Raw genomic sequence first — 12,676 nt, 5'->3', positions numbered from 1 at the left:
GGCAAACAATTTTACAAATGACTGAGATGTTACCATTACCATCAAGCTCATCAGCTGTTTATCTAGTATCACACTGCCTATTTTAAGGTGTTGATGATCAGATCATTCACTGAATGAAAATCTTGTGGTCCAACATGGTGAACAATGTTCAAAAACAGAATGAAGTGATGTTGGTGAACACAATTGTGTTTGTTGGGGGATAACGTTCAAAGCTCTTGTGTGAGATTAGTTTGCAAGGTATTCTGGATAGGTGCTTTCCCTGAGCTCTATCTGAGCATCCTCAAATGATTTCTCCTTCATGAAGTCTTCTGTCTTGGATAAGAAGTTAGCCAGAGTCATCCTGTGAAGAAAAGCCCTCTATAAGGGATACTGCTCAGGCTAAGGTACTGCAAACACAGGAACTTCCCGCATTCTGGACCATTGGTCAGTATAACAATAAAAGGGTATTACCAGTTTTTATTTTCTCCAAATGTTTCTGTAGCTTTATGGGTGAGAAAGATAAGCCTATCAAGTGTAGTGGAGAGAAAGCTCTAAATGATGCTGTCTCCCAGTTTGCTGTTCTCTTTTCCAGACTGTGTGCATACATACAGAGATCTAAGAGCTCTTCTCAGGGATTGGGATACTATTCCCAAATGGAGGTGCTCCTGATTTTCTCTACTGCACAGCACACACTTCTAATGCCAGAGACATGTGCATTTACTTGTAGGTACAAGTCACAACCAGAACATTTACTCTAGTTTTTCAGCTACTCTTGAAAGTCTGGCTCATTTGTTACAGTTCTCCATTATACCCCAGCAGAGAACAGGACACTGGTGGCCTAATAACCAATAGAAATATTCTTACTGTCTCTCAAGGCTTCCTGCTTTCTAGTTATCAAAATGTTAAATGAGTACCCAGCCTTTCTAGCATAAGAAGCATAGATTTTCACCTACAGTTCTTCATAGCAAGTACCATTGCCATCATGACTCTCATTCACTATTCTATTTTGCCAATTTCATAGATCCCTTCCAGTATCTGAGGGAAGATATGGATAATGCCAAACCTTCCATTTTCTTACACCCAAGAAGAAATCGCAGCCCTAGAACAGAAAGAACATTGCTTTCAGAATTCTGTCTCTTCCTAACATAACCTGAGATGCTTAGCAACTGTACTGGGACCATCAACTACCCCATATCCGACTGGTCTGCAGATGACTGAATAATACAAATTGCATTTAAAAGAAGTTTCTAGCACTTTTGGAAGGTTGGTAAATTGCTTAATCTCTGTGATGCTGTATCCCCTTCCTTATGGAACTGTGCCAGACGTTGCTACATAGTCACATAGTCCTGATATCATGGATTCATATCTCTATTTCTTTGCAGGAACACCAGTGGAAAATTCCTAAGCATGGATCCAACTGCCCCATCCTGGAACTCTAACAACACAGCAATCAAAGAAATTTACTACAGTGAAAATTTATCCTATTTGACCAAGTTCAATTTTCTTACTATCATTGTTGCTATGGTTGGGCTGGCAGGAAATTCCATAGTGCTATGGCTTCTAGCCTTCCACACCCATAGGAAAGCCTTCTCAGTCTATATCCTCAACCTGGCTGGTGCTGATTTCTTGCTACTCTGCAATCAGATTGTGTATTCCCTACAGTATGTCCTTCCTTTATATATCAGCAACATTTCTTTTCTCATCTTTATATTTATGTTTGCTTTCTTTGCAGGTTTGTGTATGATTGCAGCCATCAATGTTGAGCGCTGCCTATCTGTAATGTGGCCCATCTGGTATCACTACCAAAGACCAAGACACACATCAGCCATCATGTGTGTTCTGCTCTAAACTTTCTGTTATTGAGTCTCCTGGTAGGGCTAGGCTGTGGCTTTCTGTTCAGTTATTTTGAATATGATTTATGTAATACATTTCTCTTTATCACTACTATATTTACAATAGTGTTAACTGTGTTTCTGTCTGTGTCCACCCTGGCCCTGTTGGTAAAGATCATTGGTGGATCACACAGGGTTCCAGGGACCAGGTTGTATATATCCATTGCTCTCACAGTGGTGGTATTCATATTTTTTAGTCTGCCCCTTGGGATCTGCACATTCCTCTTGGAAAGGTTTGAAGCATTTCAAAGCATTTTCTCACAAAATACTTGGGAAATGATAGTATTCCTGTCCTGTGTTAACAGCTGTGCCAATCCCATCATTTACTTCCTTGTTGGCTCCATCAGGTACTGCAGGTTTCAATGGCAGAGTCTGAAGCTGCTTCTGCAGAGAGCCATGCAGGACATTCCTGAGGAAGAGAGTGGAGAGAGGGGTCCTTCACAAAGGTCTGGGGAATTGGAAACCATCTAGTGCAGTAGTTGAGTGACTCCTTGATCAGACATAGTTTCTCTGACAGTCAATTTTGTCTTTCTCTATGTAGGCAATTTTGACAAACATTTCTAATTGGTAGAGAAAATGGTCATTTTATAGAAATTGGGATAAGTGGGCCTCTTACACAGAAATTGACTGCAGCAACACAAAGCTGCCTTCTGTGGGCCTCACTGCATCCCCTTGTGATATAACCCTTGAAATCACTTGGGGCCAGTAAAGTTCTTACTGTAAACAAATGCCTCCCTCAGAACAAGGATCAAACTAGTTCAAGAAAGTTCAGAATTTCTTTGGTCATTAAAATTGGAAATGACTGAATGAATACTACATTTTAGAAAAATGTCCCTATCATTTTACAAGATGTTTTTATTAGATATTTTCTTTATTTACATTTCAAATTATATCACCTTTCCAGGTTTCCCCTCTGGAAAAAACAAAAAAACAAAAAACAAAAAAAAAAAACCTCTGTTCCCTAACCCACCCACTCCTGCTTCCTGGCCCTGGCATTCCCCTACACTGGGGCATAGAACCTTTATAGGACCAAGGGCCTCTCCTCCCACTGATGACCAACTTTGCCATCCTCTTCTATTCATATGCTGCTGGAGCCAATGTGATGGGTGTGAACCATGAGAAGCAAACTAATTCAATCAACATTGTCAGCAATGTTCCTACAACACCAACTGCTTGCCATAACTCCATGTCATAACTGCCACCAGTTTTCAACTATGAACAATCCCTCTGGGAAGTTGTGAAGTGATGGCCATGGGGCTACCTAGAACATTATCCCTACATCCACTGGTACTGCCAAGGCTTTGGGGCAAGGTCATCCCATAACTGAATGGCAAGCTCACTATCATGACCTTCCATGTGCCTACACACAGTATGTCTGAGGTGGATTTGACAGGCTGCCTGGAGAAAACTGCAAATATGATGACATCAAAAAATTGGTGAATCATACACTGGGGCCCCTAATAAAGGCCATTTTGGCTACAATGAGGATCCAGTTGTCTCCTGCAATTTTAGCAGTGATACTGACTCTTCTAACTTTGATGCTGGGGCTGGTGTTGCTCTTAGTGATAAGTTTGTAGAGGCTGCTGTCTGCTGTGACAATGAGTATGGGTATAGTAACAAAGTTTTGGATCCCATGGCCTACATGGCCTCCAGGGAGTAAGAAACCATGAATCACCAACCATAGCAAGGACTTGAAAGAAAAGGGATGTTCTTGGCTCCTAAAGAGTCCCTGCCCCAACTCTCTCCTCAACACTTGGAATCTCCCTCACAGTTTCCTTCCCAGAACCTCATAAGAATGGACTTATGGCACCCCTGATTGTTTGAATATTATCAATAGAGTTTATTGTACACACAAAAATGTAAGTTTGGTTAATATTATAAATAATTATAGAAAGCTAAAGAAACATAGCTGTCCAAAAAGTAGAAAATGGATGCATAAATTTGAAGATATTCATTCAATAAACATATAGTGCAATTAAAAACAATGTACTAAACCTAAAACCCAAAACAACAAAACCCTCTGAAACAAAGAAAACAAAACAAAACAAAAAAAAAAAAAACACCAAAATAGCCTTGTGGCTCTCTTCTCTTCTCTTCCTCTTTTTCTTTCCCTTCCCTTTTAGCCTCTTCCCTTCTCATCTGTACTTTCTCCTCCTCCTTTCCCCCTCTCTCCACATGCCTAGCATGGCCACATGGAGATAGCTGGCCTCTACTTTCCTTTCTCTTCTCTCTCCTCGCTTACAACCAAAAAAAAACAAACAAAAAGTAGCCTTGTATTCGGGAGGAGTTAACTAACCTATAATGGACAATCATTTTGTGTGTGTGTTCCTTCATTTGGTTAATGAAAGTCTATTTCATTGTATGTATATTTATGAAATAGGAAACAAAGTACAAATGATGTCTTGTGCTGTGATAAAAAAAAAAAAATGCCAAATAGAGTAACTTTAGTGTAACCATAAAGGGTGTTGAGATCAGTGATACACTAGTCTACAAAAATGATAAGTATTCATTAGTCATAAAGTCCTACAATGCAAACTCATAATGTTTGATATTACTCCCTGTAGTGGGAGTTTGAAACCATAAAAAGCAACTACTTAGAGGGAAAATTACTAGATATTATTTAATGGAAGAGGCTACAGTGTGGGCAGAATAGGCTAGATGCCAAGGAACAAAACAGCCTCATTAAGGGTCAGGATTCCAGTCTATCATTTGCTCTTATACATGTATAGGAAGTCATAATGTCTGCTCAGAGTTCATATAAACTTCACTTGATTATAAACTCTTATTCACCTCTAGAAACGTCTGTTGACTTAGACAACAATATCAATAGCTGTCTAAGAACTGTTGTTCTTCAGCACTGGTCAGCTCCCCATCTCTAGACTAGAAAATAAAAAAACAGTAAGGATGTATTTCACGAACTTACTGAGAGTTTTTGATATGCTGTTTTTCTCTGAGCTAAAATTTTCACAATTCTACTACAGAGAACTACAGGCAGGGGTCTAGTACTTCTGACATAAAAAGACAGAAGCTATTTCTAATTGATAAACACTTGCAAATGAAAAATTAATTTTTCTCCAATAATATATCACTGCTTATACAAAAATGGCACATAAATGCAGGCCTCAAGCACAGCAGTACATAGCAAACAAAAAAACAAAATGGTATTTAAAGGTTGTTTGTCTTATGATGTCATATGCCTTTTCTGAGATCTTGCTCCTCTTACTCCTCCTCCTCCTCCTCCTTCCTTGTTCTTCTTTTTTTGTTTGTTTGTTTGTTTGTTTGTTTTCACAAATATGCTATTTTTTATTACCTAATTCTAATTATCTAAAACACACATTGCAAACATACAAATATCTGTTCTTTCCACATGTCAGTGCCCATTCATCATTGTTTTGGAATTGGGGAGAATAGATTCCCCATAAATTGCAAGTCAGTAGGTCTTTCTTTACAGTTAACTTTAGCAAAATTCATACAAAATAGTAATTAACAATGATCTTCTTTACTTGTTAACGCACATGGAAACACCTTCAAAACTGCATTTTGTTAAAGTTTCTGTACAAAAATTTGGAAAAACCGAACTATGCAAATATTGAAAAGTTAAAAATTCCTTTACTTTTTATTCCTGGTACCACTACCACAATTTACAGGGCAATATTCCTGATGTAATGACAAGAAAAAGGGAAAGACAGAGCTACAGCAGATGAAAGACCTCAGGAATGTACATCTAGTTAACATCACATTGCATTAATCAGTAGCTGCACTTTTTGCAAGCTGTGGCTATGACAGTCCTGAACAAGAAGTGTTTCCTGTTTAAGCCACAGTGATTTTTCTGACTATGGATCATCATTCCTCCTGTGGCAGAATTTTACAGTTCTTCTAATGCATGTGGTATTTCTGAACAACAATTTTATCAACTGGGTCATGATCATCAAAAGTTACAAAAGCAAATCCTCTCTTTCTCCCACTCTGCCTGTCTTCCATAACTTCTATGGTTTCAATCTTGCCATTCTTTTCAAAGTAGTCTCTCAGATTATATTCTTTCGTATCCTCTTTAATACCACCAACAAAACTTTTCTTCACTGTTAAATGGGCACCAGGCTGTACAGAATCCTCTCTAGAAACAGATCACTTTGATTCCACCACACACCCATCAACCTTGTGTGGCCGAGCACACATTCTTCAAATCTTCAAATCTTCAAATCTTCAACACAAGAGTAGGTCACAAAACCAAAGCCTCTGGAAAGTTTTGTATGGGGAAATCATATTATCACACAGTCTGTAAGTGTGCCAGTTTCTCAAAATGTTCTCTTAAGCTATCATCTGTGGTTTCAAAGCTCAGACCACCAATGAACAGCTTCCTCAGCTGCTCTGCTTCCTTTGGATCATGGCTCTCCATTTTGAGACTGGACTTGCCTCTTCCAACTCGAGTTCAATATCTCTCCCTGTCTTCTTTGTACTCCTCCTCCTTCCTCTTCTTTGTCCTCCTCCTCTTCCCTCCTCCCTTTTTCTTAGTCCTCTTCTTCCTTTTTCCTTCTTTACCTGAAAGGTCTTAGGCTTACATATTATGTCTAGCATTGTATTTAATGGTGTATCTGTAAGAGAGAACCCTGTGGTGTGTGTGTGTGTGTGTGTGTGTGTGTGTGTGTGTGTGTGTGTGTGTGTGTGTATCTAGTGTCTATATTTGTTTCTTGTTGTTTTTCCTTTGGCTCAATTTTTCCTATTCATTTTGTCCTGTTTTGTTTGTTTTTATTTTCTCATATCTTATTTTATTTTTCTAGATGCTGTTTGTTTTCTAATGATAGGAACAAAGAAGGGCATGGATTTTGGTTGGCGGAGAATCAGGAAGTGTGTAGGAGGAGTTGGGTAGGGGAAAACCATAGTCAGAATATATGATATAAAAAACTCTATTTTCAATAAAAACAATGTATTCATCATAACAATGACATTGTCCTGTAGCAATTACATGCCCATCACAATTCATTCTCATCTTTCTTCAGGCGATCTGCATAGAAAGCTTCCATCATTACAGAAACTCTTCACCTTATAGAAGAAACTAAGGAGAAGGCTCGTGCTGTATTAGGTTTGTCTTTCTTATTTACTGCACTTCACTTAACAGTCCCCCAAGAGACATGCCCATGTTTCAATTCCCTCTGAGCAGAGGCACTCAGACTTCAGTCTTCTTACCTTCCCCCTTCCTCTGCTGAGCAATCTTCTCTGACCTACACCCACCCCCAAGCTGTGCACCTAAGTGCATCCTGCTGCTCAGCAAAGCAGTGGTGGTCCTTCCCTCAAGGTCCTGCCAAGGAACAGCATTAGATTCTGTGCACGCATGAATAATTCTGAAGATACTTAGGGTTGACTACCAAAGAGATTTGAGAGTAAAAAGAGTTTCTCCATCAACTGTCTGTACCTGTTTTTTGTGGCACTTGCATCTTTATTTTCTATGTCACCCAAATGATCCAATAATATACATAATTACATTCATTCTAAAAAGGAGACTACCAAGGGCCTAACACAAATATAGCATAAATTTATAAAATTATTTCCATTTTGAATTTCTGTTACTCGGTCCAGCGTCCTTCCTCTGTGGGATGGTGGCTCTGAGGAGTTGGGTGACCCAGAGTGTAACCTCTCCGTTCAGGTACAGACAGCTTTTTCCTGTCTCGGCTAACTCTAAGAAATATTGTTTCTCAGAATTGATAAAACCATGGCACAAAACTATGTTGAGTGGATTTGGTGTGACACTGTGTGCGGTTCCTATTGCTCAGAAATCGGAGCCTCAGTCTCTCAGTAACGAAGCATTGATGAGGAGGGCTGTGTCTTTGGTAACAGCACCTCTACCTTTCTGTCTCAAACCACATATGCACTGATTGAAGCAATCACCAAGTACACTAAGGCTGTTTATACGTTAGTGTCTCTGGATCAACAATATACAAGTTTACTTGGGAAGGTGAATTCCCAGGAGGAAGATGAGGTGTGGCAGATGATTATAGGAGCCAGAGTTGAGATGACTTCAAAACAGCAGGAGTACTTGAAGCTGGAGACCACTTGGATGACAGCAGTTGGCCTTTCAGAAATGGATGCAGAGGCTGCCTATCAAACTGGAGCAGATCAGGCCTCCATAATTGTCAGGAATCACATACAGTTAGTGAAGTCACAGGTGCAGGAGGTATGCCAGCTATCCCAGAAAGCAGAAACCAAGCTGGCTGAGGCACAGGCACAAGAGATACACTAGAAAGCACAGGAAGTGAGTGATGAGGGGGCTGACCAGGAAGAGGAGGCCTACCTGCCTGAAGATTGAGGGCTTGAGCCCAGTGCCCTGTCCATCCACTCTGGGGAAAGCAGATGGATGGCATCCACCTAATGTCGTCCCGACTTTGCAGAGGCTAATAGGTCCTGCCGTTGACAGTCAGACCACAGTCTTTTGTGAGCTGTGTTTGGCCTTCTCTCTGCTCGCAGCCTCTATGGCCTGGCTCTTGGTTCTTAGTTCTCGGGCATGGTTCAGCACTGCCCCTCAGCACATCTCCTCTCTTGCTGATCTTTTACCTCACATCCAAAGCATACCACCAACATAGGCCAATAGAGGAGGGACCTTTTCTGCCACACCCTTAAGTTAAATAGCTGTTTAACTACAGTTTTTAATGTTACTCAGATGTTAAGTGTGATTTAGTGCTTGTTCCTCCACAGGGAAGGGGTCGCTTGTCTGGTTTGTAACACTCTGTGTTTATAACGTCCTTTCTCCCTGTGGGCACAGCTCAGCTAAGGAGTTACTCAGAGCATGAACAGTTCACCTGGTGCCCCCCACAGGACCTTCTCTAACATGTGCTTCTTGTTCCTTCCTTCTTTGAATTTCTCTGCTATATCCAAAGGAAGAGAAGTTTGGTGTTTGCATTAAAAAGAGAGTCAGTCAAAAAAAAAAAAAAGAAAGAATTTCTGTTACTCTGTGAGATACTTCTATGCTTTTTTTAAGTGCAGTATTCTAATACCTTCAAAAAAGAAAAATGTAGGGCTGGCGAGATGGCTGAGCTAGCAAGAGCACTAACTGCTCTTCCGAAGGTCCTGAGTTCAGATTCCAGCAGCCACATGGTGGCTCACAACCACCCATGATGAGATCGGATGCCCTCTTCTGGTGCGTTTGAGGACAGCTACAGCGAATTATGCCAGAGTGAGCAGGGCCTGAGCAAGTGGGGCCTGAGAGAGTGAGGCCTGAGCGAGCAGGGTCAGCAGGGGTCCTGAGTCCAATTCCCAGCAGTCACACTCATGATGGCTCACAACCATCTGTACAGCTACAAGGTACACATACACATAAAATAAATAAAAATAAAATCTAAAAAAAAAAGAAAGAAAAATTTAAATGGTCTTTTTTCTTTCTCTCAATTTATTACCTCCACTAAGATTTCAAGCATCATAGTGAATAAAAGAGGGAGGAGTTGATGTGCTTGTCTCATTTCTGATTGAAGAGGTGATGCTATTGTTCCACATTCAGTAAGGAGTTGTAGAGACTACCTATGGTGCAGAGACTGAGGAAGGACAATCCAGAGATTGCTCCACCTGGGAATCCTTCCCATATTCAGTCATCAAATACAGACACTATTGTGGATGCCAGCAAGTGCTACATGACAGGGGCCTGATATAGCTGTCTTCTCAGAGGATTTGACAGTACCCAAGTAATACAGAAGGAGAGGCTCACAGCCATCCATTGGACTGAGTACAGAGTCCTCAATGAAGGAGCTACAGAAAGGACCCAAGGAGCTGAAGGATTGCAGTCACTTAGCATGAACAACAATATGAACTAACTAGTACCCTCAGAGCTCTCAGGGACTAAACCACCAACCAAAGAGTACACATGGTGGGACTAATGGTTCCAGCAGCATATGTATAGCAGAGAATGGCTAAGTCAGTCATCAATGGGAGGAGAGGCCCTGGGCCCTGTGAAGATTCTATGCTTGAGTGTAGGGGGATGCCAGGGCCAGTAAGCAGAAGAGAGTGGGGTGGTGAGGAAGAGGAGAGAGGATGGAACAAAGGTTTGTATTTGTTTTTTATTTTTTTTTTTTTTTGGAGGGGAACCTGGGAAAGGAAATAATGTATGACATGTAAATTGAGAAAACATCTAATAAAAAAAGGTGGGCTTGTGGTCATAGTGGAGCATGTGACCTTATTACATGTTGGAGCATTTTCTGGATATATGCCAAGGAGTGGCATAGCTGGGTCCTCTGGTAGTACTATGTCAAATTTCTGAAGGAACAACCAAACAGATTTCCAGAGTGGTTGTACCAGCTTGCAGAATGGAAACAACCCAGATTTCCTTCAACAGAGGAATGGATACAGAAAATATGGTACATCAACACAATGTAATACTACTCAGCTATTAAAAACAAAAATTTATGAAATTCTTAGGGAAATGGACAGATCTGAAGAATATCATCCTGAATGAGGTAACCCAATCAAAAAAGAACATACATGGTATGCACTCTCTGATAAGTGGATATTAGCCCCGAAGTTCAGAATACACAAAGTACAATCCATAAACTACAAGAAGAAGGAAGACCAAAGTGTGGATACTTCTTTCCTTCTTAAAAGGGGGAATAAAATACCCATGGAAGGAGTTGTAGATACTAACTATGGAACAGAGACTGAAGGAAGGACAATCCAGAGACTGCCCCACCTGGGAATCTTTCCCATATTCCATCATCAAATCCAGACACTATTGTGGATGCCAGCAAGTGCTGGCTGACAAGAGCCTGATATAGCTCTCTCCTGAGAGGCTCTGACAGTACCTGACTAATACAGAAGGAGAAGCTCACAGCCATTCATTGGACTGAGTACAGGGTCACCTGTGAAGGAGCTGGAGAAAGGACCTAAGGAGCTGAAGGGTTTACAGACCCTTAGGATGAACAACAATATGAACTAGCTATTACCCTCAGAGCTCCCAGGGACTAAACCACCAACCAAAGAGTACACAGGGTAGAACTAATGGCTCCAGCAGCATATGTAGCAGAGGATGGCCAAGTCAGTCATCAATGGGAGGAGAGGCCCTTGGCCCTGTGAAGGTTCTATGCCCCAGTGTAGGGGAATGCCAGGGTCAGTAAGCAGGAGAGGGTCTGGTGCTGAGCAGGGGTATGAGGGAGGGAACAGGGGTTTGTTTTTGTTTTTGTTTTCTTATTTTTAGTTTATTTTTTTCCTTTTTTTTGGAGGGGAAACTGAGAAAAGAGATATCATATGACATGTAAATAAAATAATAAAAAATATCTAATAAAAATTTCAAAATAACAAATAAACTTGACAAAAAAAGAATAGGAAGAAATAGAAAAAGAAAACGTGGTGTGTGTGTGTGTGTGTGTGTGTGTGTGTGTGTGTGTGTGTGTGTGTGAAAAAGAAATGTGAAAATGTACCAGTAGAAAAATGATTCAAACTAATACACTTACTTAAACTCCACTTAGCTTTAGAAAGTATAATCTAGTCTATAAAAGCTCAATACGAATTTCACTGCATATTTGTGGACTATGCACAAGCTGCATTAAAATTTACAGAGACAAAAAAAGAATGATACAAAAAAATTGTCTGTAATTAAAAAAGGTGGGGGACACTTGTGGTCCAAGCACATGCTCAGAGATGTACTCTGGGAAAAGAGGGGCACAACAATTCAGTGTAGGCTGGCATACAGGGATAAGCAAATCAGTCAGATTAGGGACAGCATCAGACTTTATTTTACTTTTACTTCCTGCTGCAGAACATGAAACTGAGAATTCCATTGGTTGAAGACAATGAAATTCATTGAAGTGGCTCTCAAACTTGAGGTTTCTCTGCTGCTGTTTTAACTACCTTTGGGCTTAACATTTATTCACTCATTTTTCATTCTCCTTAATTATCTATTGCACTCCCATGTAGTGTGACCTGGACATTTGTGGTATAACAGAAAAGAGAAAGTGCTTGATGTCATCCAAGGCTTCTCTACTTCTATTTTCCAAATTTGGAAAGCAGACCCAGCCTACCTATCCTGACGGGTGAATCTGTTCTCACAAAGGTCTTAGAAAGAAGCAGAACTTCCTTCATAACAGTCACTCTGGATCCATTTTTTTCTCATTTGGTAGACTCCTCTCATGACTGTTGTTCACAGTGATGGTTTCCATTCTCCTAAACCTGAAAGGGAAATCTCAGCCCTAGAACAGAAAGAAAGTTGAATTCAAAGCCCCACTTTTTCCTGACATAGCCTTACATGCTGAGTGTCTGGGCATCAGCTGCTTCACAAGCAGGCAGAAGTTCTTTGGAGGCTGCCCAAATACAGACAACTTGAATTTAAACGAAGTTTCTAGAACCCTTTGGGTTTTATAAATGACTTAATCTTTGAAAATCTGTTTCCTCTCCTTAAGAACAAAGGCCAGTCCATCCCAAACTGTAGGGTGACCTTTCTAATTACTGGTTGTGCAGCAAACGTTCATGTCTTAAAATTCTGAGCAGGAAAAATGCTAGAGAATTCCAAAGCACAGGTCCATCCATCTCAGTGTAGGGAATGACAGTACAGCAGGGGATGGAAATGACCACAGTGGAAGTTAGTCTGTGACAGTCAATTTGCTTTTATTCAGTTAACTGACCCTCATCATGGCCATGCTTGGGTAGACAGGGAATGCCATTGTGCTGTGTATTCTGGGCATTGGTACAGGAATGTTTTCTCTGCCTGCATCCTCAACCTACCTGGGTCTGATTTCCTCTTTCTCTGTTTTCTGACTGTGTATTCCCTGGAGAGTTCCAGTATCTCTTCCATGCCATCTACATCAATATCACTGTATTCTATTTGAGTATTGTGT

The 12,676-nt window shown here is 40.6% G+C and overlaps 2 pseudogenes; both read left to right on the top strand.

Moving 5' to 3' along the window:
• The first annotated feature begins 1,386 nt into the window (after nucleotides 1-1,386).
• Nucleotides 1,387-2,342, top strand: LOC116101227 (annotated as a pseudogene).
• Nucleotides 2,343-7,462: 5,120 nt separating this feature from the next.
• Nucleotides 7,463-8,172, top strand: LOC116100517 (annotated as a pseudogene).
• Nucleotides 8,173-12,676: the final 4,504 nt, after the last annotated feature.

Source organism: Mastomys coucha, unplaced genomic scaffold (genome assembly GCF_008632895.1).
Source record: "Mastomys coucha isolate ucsf_1 unplaced genomic scaffold, UCSF_Mcou_1 pScaffold21, whole genome shotgun sequence".
NCBI lineage: Eukaryota > Metazoa > Chordata > Mammalia > Rodentia > Muridae > Mastomys > Mastomys coucha.
Note: the sequence above shows the minus strand (reverse complement) of the source record. Positions and strands in the feature narration are given on the sequence as shown.